General features: G+C 46.2%; 1 long non-coding RNA gene across 1 annotated transcript; it reads left to right on the forward strand.

Moving 5' to 3' along the window:
* Positions 1-371: 371 nt before the first annotated feature.
* On the forward strand, positions 372-8,206 carry LOC120381644. Its single transcript, XR_005588118.1, has 2 exons — positions 372-461; positions 7,403-8,206. It is a non-coding gene; the product is annotated as an uncharacterized LOC120381644 (long non-coding RNA).
* Positions 8,207-10,294: the final 2,088 nt, after the last annotated feature.

Here is a 10,294-nt window from a genome sequence, read left to right on the forward strand (position 1 = left end):
AGCGGACTTACAACTGCAGTGAAGAGCGAACTGGGTCACCATGGAGGAGAAAGACAGACTGCTCCTCATGGTGGGGGGGGGGCTGGAACAGGAAAGGGTTGACCTGCAGGCCGAGCTCAGGCAAATGCAGGACAGGAGGCATCTCTACCCCCGAGAATTCAGGCTTGAGGGTGATGGTATGTGATGAGGTGTCCATGCCACACAAGGCTCAAAGGGGTTAAGGAGGCCAGATGGGCCAATTAACTGTATAGGCTGCACCTGGAGGTGGAGCCAGGGCCCAGTAAGGATTAATTACAGAGGAAGCTCAGGTGGACAGGAGCAGGAGGGGCCTGTATAAAGCCCCACAGCTGAGCATAGAAAGAGGCCACAGACTGAGACAACAGGCTGAGGAACTGCAAGAAGTGGGCACTGGGCTGAAAGAACTAATTCCCAAAGCAGCCAGGAGCAGGCGTCACCTAGTGGTGAGTAGAGGCTCCCGTGTCAGGTGCCTAAGTCCCTTTGTGGAAATAGCCTGGAGTTGCTAAACAAAAACAATCCCCCAGTTTTGCCCATCTCTAGTTCTCATACAGTACACCCAGGAGAGGGCAGGGGCTGTGACAGAATCAGTGTCTCTGACAAAGCAGCAAACAGCAGCACTTTGGGGGCTATTTGGGGATGCTTCTGGGTCTGAATAGCACTTTTTAGGACTGTCTGTTAAATCTAGTATGTAGTGAGCCATATGGATCACAGAAACTAGAGCTGGAGAAGGCCTGTTGGAAAGAGCTGGGCAAATAGCAGCAACGTCTTTCTATCTGCATTCACTCGCCTATTTAATCAAATTTGCTACAATGGTATTTGGGCCTGTTTCTGACTCGTTAAGAGTTTTACTAGTTCAAGTCAAGCTTTACTAGCACAAACATTTGTGAAAAGTGAATTTCAACCCTATGAGCATGAATATTCACAAAAATGGGATTTGCATTTGGGCTGAAAGTGTTTGCATGCTTATCCAATCAGGAAACAAACAGCAGCATGTCACTCTATCTGATCAATTATAAGTAAGCCACCCAAATATGGTGTATCAGAGGCAGAAAGGTTCATAGAGTGTTTTTTTTTAAGATTTTTTTTTTTTACAGTGAAACATTTAGAATAAAGACAACATTGCAAAACATTTAATTGAACAGTGAACACACTGGAAGAAATTTGTTCTTTATATTTCACCACCACTAGATGCTAAATTTGTTAAATAAGTTATTTCTTATGAATTATTCACTTAACTCTATTTTTAGGCTATTTCTAGCCCATCTCTCAGACAGTGGAAGATTGTTCACCACAGTATCTTCTCCGGGGCTTTGTTCAGTCTGGTTTTAAAAGTACATTTTGCTGTTCCTTATATTTAAATGCTTTGAGGGGGGGGGTATTTTATTTTTTTAAAAGATGTACTGTGCAAGGCAGTAGAAGAAGAAAAAACAAGGAGCTATAAACAGGTGTTTTCCAATTTTACAGTACAGCAAGTGGTGTAAAGTAAAATGGGTGTAAAGTAATAGCAGTTAAAACAAGGAAATACTGAAAAGAAAGGGGGAAGGTATGAACTACTGGTGTAAGTACAGGACTGGGAGCCTGAAAACTCTATGATTTAATCCTTTCTCTGATACCGGCTCCTTTTATTGCTTTGGGCAAGTTGCTAACCCCTGTGTCTGTTTCCCCAGCTATAAAGTGGTAATAATAATAATGCTCACAAGTGCATTCTAGTACTATACTATATACTCACTGGATGTGTGTACAGTGCTCTGAAGATGAACTGTGTTAAACGCTGAAAGAAGACACACAAACAAGTGTCCTTATAGATATTCAAGGTTTGTGTATCTTTGACAGTCACCATGCTACACAGTAGAACTTGTTTCACTCCACCTCTGGCAGGGCATCTGCCCGGCACTGGCCCTGATAGGGTTAAAACCCAGCCTGGAGGGCTGCAAGGAAACAGCCGATTAGGGCAGCGGCTGGACCAGCCAATCAGGGCCCAGCCAATCAGGGCCCAGCTGGCCCATATAAAAGGAAGCTGCAGGCCAGAGCAGGGCAGTCTGCTGCAGGAAGTCCAAGGGAGAGGACTGGCTTCCTAGAGGGCTGCAGAGACCAACCAGTGAACAGGGCTTTTAGGACTTGCAGGCCTGAGGCCCTGGGAAGAGGCCGGGGGAGGAGCCAGAGTCAGGAGCTGAAGGTGCTGGGGCTGCAGGGAAATGGCCCAGGGAATTGACAGATTGATGGAGAAAGAAAGGAGGGGCAGTGGGAAGCTGTTGTTCACAGGGTCCCTGGGCTGGGACCCAGAGTAGTGGGTGGGCCTGTGTTCTCCCCTCTCCCCTCGCCACTGAAGAAATGGCCAGGCTATGGCCTGCCAAGCAGCTGCGAGGAGCAGCTGCACTGCTGCAGAAGGAGTTCCCTGGAAGAGGGGAACCTGGATTGTGACACAGCTGGAGAGCTGTGCCATGAAGCAGAGGCAGTGAGACTGGAACTGCAGTGGGCCTGCAGGCAGAGACAAGGACGGGAGAGCTACCACCACCGGAGGGCACATCTGCGGATCAGAGCTAATTGTAGGAGGAGCCAGTGTGGTGAGTGACCCCAACATACCACCCCAGGCTCAGACTTCAAATATAGATTATATCCTGTGACCTGAATAATTTACAAGACAAAATTCCTGTCTTGTCAACCACCCCATTTCTCCAATCTATCTACATCCCCACTCCACTCACATAAACAGAGTGGTATAGATTAGTGTGCCATGTAGAACTCAGAACTCGAGCAGCTCGGCGGCGGGAGAGGGGACAATAACTGAGATGGTGTTTTCTTTCTCTAAACTAAGTTTAGTGCTGACTTGACAGCCCTAGAGATCCAAGTCTTCTAATTACCAACAGGAACAATACAGGCAGCTGCAGTACAAGCTGTCCCATCAAATGTGCCTCAGGGTTGACCTGGAGATGCCCCAGTGCGCCTCCTCCCTTCCTCCGGGAATGTGGGGAGTTCAGTCTCCAGGGTTCACTGATGAAGCTGCCAGCACATAGTTGTGGTGACGATTTCTTCAATGTAAACACCAGGCCACTAGTAACTGGATGCTGGCCAGTACTTCCTTTCTCATAGGCCATTGAAGAGCTGTCCGATTGTAGCAGCTGTTGGCGTCTCACTGTCAGCCGGATTGAGGCTGAGTTTGAACCAACAAGCTAGAGGCAAAGGGTTCTGTGCCTTATTACTAGCCCCTTGGATGGGAGCTTCTGATGGATGTAATTGGCTATGTTGTTGCTCTTGCTCAAATGAAAAGGAGCATTATTAAAACCCCAGCAGCCGCTGGGTCTCTGGGGAGCGTCGGGAGCAGAACGGCTTACCTGTTCTCAGACAATGAGATAACAATCACCGTCTTTCAACAGAAGTGCTGAGTTGCTGTGGTGGCCAGCAGCGACGAGGAACTAAATTGAGGGCAACAAAAATGATTAGGGGGCTGGAGCACATGACTTATGAGGAGAGGCTGAGGGAACTGGGATTGTTTAGTTTGCAAAAGAGAAGAATGAGGGGGGATTTGATAGCTGTTTTCAACTACTTGAAAGGGGGTTCCAAAGAGGATGGATCTACACTGTTCTCAGTGGTAGCAGATGACAGAACAAGGAGTAATGGTCTCAAGTGGCAGTGGGGAAGGTTTAGGCTGGATATTAGGAAAACCTTTTTCACTAGGAGGGTGGTGAAGCACTGGAATGGGTTAGCTAGGGAGGTGGTGGAATCTCCCTCCTTAGAGGTTTTTAAGGTCAGGCTTGACAAAGCCCTGGCTGGGATGATTTAGTTGGGGATTGGTCCTGCTTTGAGCAGGAGGTTGGACTAGATACCTCCTGAGGTCCCTTCCAACCCTGATATTCTGTGATGCAGTCTTTGCTACCTCAGTGGAAGATGAGTTTGGAAACTCCACCTGTGCCCTTAGCTTTCCCAGAGAAAGGGGATGCCTCTTCAATACTCCCGGCCTCCAGTGTCCCAGGAGGTCAGGAACTGTATTTAGATCTCCTGTACAGGAGAAAATTACTTGGCTACTGGACTATTGGGCTTCCTCAAATTGTCATCTTAGTGTATATTCTCTGTGTCTAGGTTAAAAATACCAGGTCCATCAGTCTGGTGTCCAAGTGCCTTGTCCTGTTTGGCACAGAAAACTACCAATCAACCACATCAGAACTTCCCATCCTTAAATGGCACACTGCCATACCATCTGGGTCTGAGATCTGACTAAGTGTTGTTGCGCAAGGGACTCAGGGTAGAACTGCATTAGTGGCGGGATGGAAAACTGCTAAGGAAACAGAGGGTGCTGCTGGAACAGGTGCTGATGATTCAGTTGGTGATGCTTTTCCCACTGCATTAGTACTAAACCAGTACTCCAACCCAATATTAAAGGGCATTGTGTCCCAGGTGAGTCGCAACCCCAACACACAACCCTCTGTGTCACCAAAGACTCCATGGCACTTCTTGCAAGGATAGGATATTAACCCTGGTGACCTGCCCAAATTACAATCTGCATAATTAATTGCATTGTGCCCTCCTGTACATACAATTCCACTGCCCAGCCTAAACCATGATGCAATGTTCCTGTAGTGAAATAGCAGTGACCATAAGGCATGTCCGGCAGAGACATGGGTTCAGGTATGCTCTTTCTCTTGCTAAATGAGGCACTTAGCTACCTGCTCTCCTAAGCCTCATTCCTGGTCCTAGGCAGGAGTAATCCAACAACCACACAGTAGTGTCTCATTAATGCAGCATCAATTTGCCCCATCCATCTCATTTTACTTTGCCCTTCTGTGGGCAACTCTCTGCAACTGCACTGTACAAGATCAAATGTTAACAGCACTGTCCTATTAAAGGAACAGCTACTGTCCAGAGAGAAGGTGGGTTTATCTAAAGCTACTTGATTCTACACGGCCAGAGGGATCAATTTGATCTAGTTTAGCTGTTTTTTTTCATCTCCAATTTCTATCATTCTGTGAATCCGAGTTTGTTGCTGTGTTACAAGCTGATCACATAACACTCGCAATCTCAGTAATTGTAGGTTTATAAAGATTCTTGGAAGCTGGCAACATAGCTTTTAGAGGGGAAAAAAAAATCTCAAACCCTACATCAGCAAGGAAACTCCCCCAGTGGGTTATTTATGAAAACAAACATGTTTTTGTGCTTGTGGAGATTTGTCAAGTCTAACAATGGCATTGTTTGTGCAAGGGGGATTTCCACATTTCAGGGAACAGCCTGGAAGCTGCAGAGATCCGTGTTCCAAACCCCAGGCATTTGGGAAGCCTGACTCAAGCGTCAACAGATCATGAGATTGGCTTAAAAATCATGAGATGTTAAAAACAATAATAAATATTGAGGGGTTTTTGGCTGTTTGCTTTAGGGGGCATGTTTTCAATCTCTCGCCCCCTCCCCCACCCCACAACCAGGATGCTGGAAACTTACTTTTTTATAAAAGCCGAGATTCTCACAAACTTACATGCCCTAGGAGCTGGGACTTTAAGAAAGACGCCAAATAACTCAAGACTCACAACAAAATCGTGAGTTGGCAACACTGAAACATACAATGAAAAACACATAGCTAGGTTTTTTTCCTTATTTTACCTAACATATTGTAGGCATCATGGTCCAGTGCATATGGTGCTGGGCTAGGAGGCAGGAGACTCTGCCATACACCTTGAGAGAGTCAGTTCATCTCTCTTAGCTTTTCTCATCTGAAACCTGGGGATTGTGATACTTCCTTTGTTAAAGCACTTCAACATCAACCAATGGTAAGGGTAAGATAAGACCTCAGCAATCCCCATGGAGTGGCTGGTTCCCCCAGCTTGTCCTCAGGGTTGGGGGATTAATCTTCATTCCTCCAGCCATCCTGCATTTCCTCCTTTTTTTTTTTTTTTTTTACTTCCCCTCATCTACTACCCAAGACCCTCCCTCCCAGTGAGGCAATCCTGATGCAATTTTCAGTGCCTTGTACCAGCCAGATGGGGTCACTACTCACTGCAGAGTACTGGGATGGATGCATTGTCCCTGTGCTCCCAAAGTTATAGTGAGCAAAAGGACTGTGCAAAGCTTGGCGCTGCTCTGAGAGTGAGGGACCAAACACTAGCCTTCAGTCTGGAGTCCTTCCTCGGGTTGTGTTGCTGACTTCTGAGCTACCTCCTGCTTCTTCGTAAAAACCCACAAAACAAAAATGGACGAGAGAGCTCCTGGCAGCACAGGAACCCTGATTCTCTGGGAATTACTGTATCTCAGTGCATCTGAAGTGGGGCTTGTCGCCTCACAAGGCAAGGCCCAGAGCTGGTGACAGAAGTCATGTGAGTAGATGAGGCTGTGCAGTGGTAAAGTGAAAAGAGAAGTGAGGCCCAAGACAGAGCCCTGAATGATGCTGACAGAGTGTGGGAGAGGTAAAGGATGAGGCAGGGTGGGACTGGTTGGGACGCAAGAAGAGAGTCCAGATACAGTAAAAAATCCTCTCGAGCCTGCTTTGTTGGGTTTCATCTGTAAATCGTGCACCATGCTCAGCAAACTGAATACTGCATAGGAGGCATTCCTGCTTCAGTTGATAGTCTTGTCTGATGCCATTTGGGAGATTAGCATATCCCAGAAATGGGGAGCCTGACAGGAAAACATGAGTGAGAGGATAAAGAAGAGATCTGCCTTCAGGGAAAGGGAATGGTGTCACCACTGATAGCAACTTTACCTCACCCGCAATGAGTAAGCACTTGCTGACGGCACCACTGTTGCTGCACTTTCACATCAGCTTGTTACTGGGGGAAACGGTTTCTAATGAAATTACCTGTGACCTAGCGGAGAGACTTGAAAAACAAACAGAGCAGCATTAGCCTGTGGTCGGGCTGGTGTTAAGGATGTGTCACTGGGACTGATGTGGTTAGGCTAGTCCAGAATCTTCCCCAGGCCTATTCCAGAGTACAGGCAATAGGAATAGTGGGTATTTATCAGCACCTGCTCAGAATGTGAAACCTCACCCTGCAATGTAATACCTGGGGTATCACCAACAGTAGCTCCTTTTGCTTCAGACATATGCAGTTGTCCTCTCTCTCAGAATATTTTGGACAGTATGAGGAAGGGGGAATCAATTACTTTTGCTGTCTACTAATAATTGTTGTCATCCTCTCTTTACATTTAACACTTAAAAAAAACACAGGTGCTCTGAGCTCTCTGAGAATAATTAGACTCACCACACCAATCACCCAGCAGCATAAATACGAATTACACAGAAAGCACTGCATTAAAAGAACATTACAAAGGTTGCAAAGTCAAGCAGTCAAAAGGTAGGCAGTAAGTTAGGAAACCTTCTTCACTCAACCTGAATTCAGCCCCCTTGTGCGTATGCATTATTACAGTCATTAACTACATGATCTGATATTTTTTTTTTCCACAGGACCCCTGCCCCATTCAGTGCACAAGATGGATCTGATCTGGAGATGAATCAGGATTATGTAGTCAAGGAGGCTGTTGTCTGTAGGACCCCTGCTTCATTGTTACAGAAGTTGGAAGGAGAGTACCTATTTGTGGTTCTGTGAGATGAGTCTAAGCTCACTCAAAGCTTAAGGCCCTCCCTCTTAGCTGGGAGGGAGGGGCCCGTGAACCCAGGTCACAACTGAATACTGGGGATGGCAAATGAGAAACCAGAAGCAGGAGTGAAGGTCATAGGGTGAAAATCAGATGGCTGGAAGGAGACACCAAACAAAGAACCACAGACAGCATCTGCGTCTCCTCCAAGCCAGTGGACACTGCCCAGAGGAACTCTACCTGTTGGAAGGAGAGTGCTGAATGAGTCAGGGACTTGCAGGAAGAGAAAGAATGATCTCAGGGTTAAGACAGTTGCATACTACACTGAAGAATTGGATTCTATCCCTGCCTCTGCCACAGAGTTCCCATGTGATACTGGGAAGATACTTAAACCAAAGTTTCCACAGGAACACAATTGTGTGCTCCTTATTTTCTGGGTACCTGACTTGAGATTCTGGAGTCCAATTTGTGGAAGTGCTGAGTGCTCACAGCTGCAACTGAAATCAGTGGGAGCTGTGCTGTGAACATATTCAGTGCTATATAATGCAAGTACTCTGAAATATCAGGCCCTTGGGATTTTAAATGGAGCACCCAAAATTAGTAGATGCCTTTTGGCCTTAATTTCTTGGTGCCTCAGCTCCCCCATCTGTAGAGCAGGGATATCACCACCCCTTCATTTCATTATTGTGATGATAAATTAGATTCTGGAGTGATAAGTGCCATAGAAAAACCTATAAGGAAATTAATAATTCTATCTTGACAGCAAGATTTGAATAGCATGCAGTACGTAAGGCCTGGGCCCACACACTGAACAGTGATGAGAAGATAAAATATTGAATATGTACTCATTAAGTAAGCACTGTCCATCCTATGTACCGAATGAGGCAGTGTTCCTGTGGAAAAAGTAGAGTAATCGTGTAACTACAAATTGTATCCTAATTTATACATCCAAGAAGCCCAAATTAAGGTAGCACAGACAAAAATCAACCCCCTCCCTGGACTTTAGAGCCTGAGATGGAACATCTCCATGGCTGTTTTTAGCTCTGTATTGTAAACTGTGGGAGCCTAAGTCTGTAGACCCGGGCTCCAAGACTTGCTACTGCAGGTTTCTTTGCTGGGTAGAGATTCCCTAAGAATCTCTTTAGAAACATTAATTAATCATCACACCAGACCTGTAAGCTGATGGCTACCATAGAAATGCCTAAAATTAAATGATAATGCCCATCTAACAGAATATTTAGGTGACGTCCCCAAGGCTAGAGGAAGTCCATTTCCAGGCGGGAATTGGATACAGGAGTTTACAGAATAATAGTTGTGTATCAACAACAGTGCACTACTGAGTCAGAGGAAGGATATAGCAGTTACCTGAGACTTGGGTAGAGTTCCTTGCTCTGCCCCAGACCTTGAGAAAGTCAGTTGGCCTCTTTGTGCCTCAGTTCCCCCTGTGTATATTAGAACTGGGAAAGGTACAAAAATGACTAGGGGGGTGAAATAGCTTCCCTATCAGAAGAGATTAAAAAGACTGGGACTGGTCATCTTAAAAAGAGATGACTAAGGGAGGAATGTGATAGAGGTCTATAAAATCATGAATGGTGTGGAGAAAGTGACCATAACACAAGGGCCAGGGGTCACCCAATTAAATTAATAGGCAGCAGGCTTAAAACAAACACAAGGATGTACTTCTTCATACAATGCACAGTCAACCTGTGGAACTTGTTGCCAGAGGATGTTGTGAAGGCCAAAAGTATAACTTGGTTCAAAAAAGGAATTAGATCCATTGATGGAGGGTAGATCCATCAATGGCTATTAGCCAAGGTGGTCAGGGGTGCAACCCCACACGCTGGGTGTCCCTAAGCCTCAGACTGCCGGAAGCTGGGAGTGGATGACAAGGGATGGATCACTCCATAGTTGTCCTGTTCTGCTCATTCTTAAGCATTTGGAACTGACCACTGGTGAATACTGGACTATATGGACTATACGGGACCTAGTATGGCCATTTTTATATTCTTATGTGTAAAATGAGTATAATAGCACTGACTTACTTCACAGAATAAGTACCTTAAAAAGATTGTAAGGTTTTCAGATACTACGGTAATGGGGGGCCTATACGTGCCTAAAATAGATGGTTTACAGTCAGATTAAAGCCATTAGACTGCAAACTCTTCAGGGCATGAAGTCATCTCACATTCAGCATACAGCTCAGAGATTAAAATGACCTAATAAGTCACCCAGTCCGTATCCTTGCCAATATGGGATTGGTCTTTGTATTTTCCAGTGCTCCGTCCTGTCTAGTGTGACAGACCCAGACCAGTGGGGTACAGGAGTCTGGTAGAGGGCAAATATACTGGTCACTGGATGAGTAGTTTTCTGTTCCCTGAGTGACCAGAGCAGGGGCTGCACTAGAGTAATCAGGAACCTGCTAGAACCAATTAAGGCAGACAGGCTGATTAGATCACCTGCAGCCAATCAAGGCAGGCTAATCAGGGCACCTGGGTTTAAAAAGGAGCTCACTTCAGTTTGTGGGGTGCATGTGAGGAGCTGGGAGCAAGAGGCGCAAGGAGCGGAGAGGGTGAGGACGTGCTGCTGGAGGACTAAGGAGTACAAGCGTTATCAGACACCAGGAGGAAGGTCCTGTGGTGAGAATAAAGAAGGTGTTTGGAGGAAGCCATGGGGAAGTAGCCCAGGGAGTTGTAGCTGTCATGCAGCTGTTACAGGAGGCACTATAGACAGCTGCAATCCACAAGGCCCTGGGCTGGAACCC

This window comes from Mauremys reevesii, linkage group 1 (genome assembly GCF_016161935.1).
Source record: "Mauremys reevesii isolate NIE-2019 linkage group 1, ASM1616193v1, whole genome shotgun sequence".
Taxonomy (NCBI): Eukaryota; Metazoa; Chordata; order Testudines; family Geoemydidae; genus Mauremys; species Mauremys reevesii.